This window comes from Sylvia atricapilla, chromosome 11, assembly GCF_009819655.1.
Source record: "Sylvia atricapilla isolate bSylAtr1 chromosome 11, bSylAtr1.pri, whole genome shotgun sequence".
Taxonomy (NCBI): Eukaryota; Metazoa; Chordata; class Aves; order Passeriformes; family Sylviidae; genus Sylvia; species Sylvia atricapilla.
In genome coordinates, this window is record NC_089150.1 from 20,281,211 (window position 1) to 20,285,049 (window position 3,839).

Consider the following 3,839-nt stretch of genomic DNA (forward strand, 5'->3'; position numbering starts at 1 on the left):
CTGACTGACTTCTTGTCACTTCACATGGATCTTGGCTGTCAAAAAGTTTGACTGGAACATTTCTTGGAAGGACAGGAAGATGTATTTTTTATATTTAAAATGCAGCTGAAACTACAGTGAATCTCAAAGGTGAGCAGTACAAGGTTTGTCAACAGCTGCTCTGGGAGGTCAGTGGTGACTCCTTGAAGAGAACTTGCAAGTTTTGTGTCCAAATACTTTCTAAGATGTCTTTGTGAGGGGTTAAAGTCACTTTCTACATTTAAGTTCTACTTCATTACCTACCTTGTAAGTTCTAATCTACGTATTTTAGTATTACAAGTGTGAAACTGGTAACTGAGCTTCTGATAAGGCTGCAGGAGTTTTTAGAGGCTTTTTCTAAACCATTGTCTTTTCAGAGGGCTGAATGTTTGCAGCAGAGCCTGCTGGCTCTCAGCCTCACCTGTGAAATTTCTGATAAGCAGCAGACACACTGCATTTCAGTGTTCATTGTGAAGTTACAATTGGAAAACACACCACTCCATATTTTCAAAAATTTTGGTGCCTTAATACAGAAAAGAACACTGTGTGTGTAATTTTATCTTTAGAAGTGCCTGTATTTTACCATATATATATATTGTATTCTGTGCTTTAAGTGGGTTCCTCTGCTGCAGTAATGTCTGTTAGATGAATAAATCAGTGCACAATGCTTTCAAAAGATGCAATTATTAATCATGAGCTGTTTATAAATGGACTGTAAATATGGCTGGTCATGTAGACTATCCTAAAAATTATGCAGGAGAGAGAGATATGGCAGGGGCTGAGGAGCTGGAGTCTGACAGCTGGAGAGGGTTTGAACTACCAACTCATAGAGGGAGAAGAAAGCTGCAAATCGTAGAATTTTTTTTTTTTTTTTTTTTTTTTTTTTTTTTGCCAGAGGTTGCCAGAGGAAACTTAGTTTGACCTACATAAAAAAGACACACATTTCAGCAAACCATTTTAGTACTAAAAGCCATTTCATCTGTTTGCATTTGCTTTGAGTATTTTCTCCTGAAGTGCAGAGCTGTGCTGCAGATGACCAGGATGCACAATGTCTCAGTGTTCCTTTACAAACACAGGCAGAGACAGTGAAACTCTGGGTTTGCCTGTGGCAGGTAAAGAGGAGACTGCCATTCTGTGTGTGTACATCTCTTCATTCTGCACTGCATGCTGATGGTATAACAGGTTTCTCCTGCCACCAAGGATTGGATTAACTCCTCCTCCTTGCAGAGAGAGGCTGGTGAGGAAATTTCTTGAGCTCTTTTCCACCAAATAGCCTGGACCCAGCATTCCCAGGACAGTTTACAGCTGGAAGTCCCTAAGGTGTAAGCACAGCACTGAATTTAAAGAATAGAGGTTTCATGAGCTTCCCTTGCTTTTTTCCAGTTCAAGGCAAACAATAGCCTTCACAATATACCGAAGATAAAATCTGGGAGAGAATGTGTCTGATAGGAATAAGGCTCCTAATGAAGCATGTGATGGTTGAGTTGTCAGCTAATTATCTTTTCCATCTGTTACCTAATAGGATTCTGCAACGCTGGGATTTAAGGTTTGTCAAGTTTTGCTATCTTTCACTCTAAACCTGGCCATGTCTGCCAAGGCCAACAATGAACTGAGCATGTAAAGACAATAAATCTCCAGTGAGCAGCCTGAGTTATTTATATTGGATGGACAAGGCTGCCAGTAGAACTGGGGTTTCTTTTGGGTTACTAGAGGTGAGAGTGCTCTAAGAGTTGAATACTTTCAGATTCAGCTTTAGCTGTGGGAATGTTTGAGCCCGAGACATGGAAGAATGCAGACCTTTCAAAGTATGGTATGTGAGAAAAATGTGTGATTTAGTGTTTCCATTTCCATCGAGGAAATAGCAGTGCTCTGCTTCAACCAAATGATAAATTTCCTTTAAACTTAGTCATGTGATGATCAGGAAAACAAATTCCCTCTCAAGCCCTGTCAAAGCAGCTTGAGGGCAAAGTTGGGTGTCTTAAAACCACCTGCTACCCACAGGACATGGTTCCATTAGTTACTGAGAGAAGGACTGCACTTTCTCTCTTTTTAAAAGCTTTTTTAACAGGCTTAGAGTAAGAGAAGTGTTTGTCAAATTCATAAAACATTATCAGAATCTGAACTGGGTTTGTGGTTGCCACACTCAGACCAGTTGTAAGCACAACTCAGTCCTGGACAAACCCACAACTTTTCCTTCAGCAGAGAACTTGAGGGACAATATTATCAGTGTTTCTGCTTCTGAGCTGTTTGACACAGTTTGAAATTGCAGAATCCCAGAATGGTTTGGGTTGGAAGGACTTCAGAGCTCATCCAGCCCCAGCCCCAGCTGTGGGCAGGGACACTTCCACTGTCCCAGGGTGCTCCAAGCCCTGTCCAGCCTGGCCTGGAGTGCATGAGGTTCAGCATGTAATAATACACCTTTCCAACCTCACCTTGTACAGAAATGTGGCAGGAAAAGGCCATTTTGGTTCTTCTGTTACTGTGAAATGCTCTCTCTGGGGCACTAAACATGGAAATAACCAGGAAGAGTCTTGGATAGGACAGGGAGAACAGAGCAGAATCATCCCTGGGTGCAATCAGGGCTTGGGATAAACACAGCTAAAGCAATAATTAGCACTGCTGCCTTTACATCTCGTAAGCCTGAGGAAAAAAAAAAGATCTTTGGGTGCTGCTTTGGGGTGCTAGCAGTCAGCAGCACTGGTTTCAGACAGGTTTCCTCCTGGTTTGTACAAGAGATGGTTCAGTCCAGTTGCATTTTGAATTAGGGAGAGTCAGTTACATCTTGTTGAACCAGATGTTTGAGTTCCAGTGACTTAAAACCTGCTCCCACCAAAGTGTTCCGTGTTCCTCAGCTCCATGGGGTGATCTGGGTGCTGGGAGTCAGAAATGCCTTTCTGTGGGCTATGGCAGGAGCGGGCAGAGGTTTCTGAGGATGATCCTGTCAGGAATGTGCAGTCCTGGATTAGCATCACCTCATAACAGTGCAGGTTTATTGAACAGGTCAAGAGATGTGGTATTAAAACAAAGTTGTTCAAATTTTTATTGCATTTACAACAGATTAAGTGCTCTGCCATGAACAACCCACAAGTGCTCAGTTTAACAGCTACTGTGTAAATCCTTCCATGAGCCTTTTCCTGGTCCATCTCATTATGCAACATAATTGTGTGGCCAGGCTTGTTTCCAGGAAATCTCCTCTGGCCCTGTGGCAATCTCACCATCATCAGGCTCTCCCTGCAGGGAGGAGTGGAAAAACATGGCAGTGGGAGAGATGTCCAGTGTTTACAAGCAGCTGATGGGAATCCCAGCTGCCTTGGTGGGGTTGCATAACCTTGGAGTGGGAAATGCAGTGCCCCGAGGAGGAGGCAATGCCAGGGAGCCTCTCCATGGGAGTGCTGTCAGATGAGTGTTGGCACTGTGTGCATGGTCACATTTAAACCCTCCAGCCTTGTCCTTGCTCAGCTCCTTGCTTATGCAGAAGGGCCTAGAGGGTTTGTGTTGTAATTGGAGTAAATATCCCTTGAATGCATGTTGAATTTGGAAATCTGATGTGGCTCAATTAAAATGTGATTAGGTTTTCTGTCTCCACTGTAGAGGCTCTGAGTGCTCTGGGGAAGCGTTTAATGTTGAAGGCTGGCCTGCTGCTTTTGGCTGGAATGCAGCTTGGAATATGCAATGCTCTGAGAAATTCCAGGACTCCCACTAGGTCAAAAATTTTTCTCTCGACTCTAGCATTTCAGAAAGTTCCCTAGTAACATGTCTCCGTGTATCACAATCCTTATTGCCTGGAAAGGCACCAACTTTGCAATGAGCTGAGAGTTTTT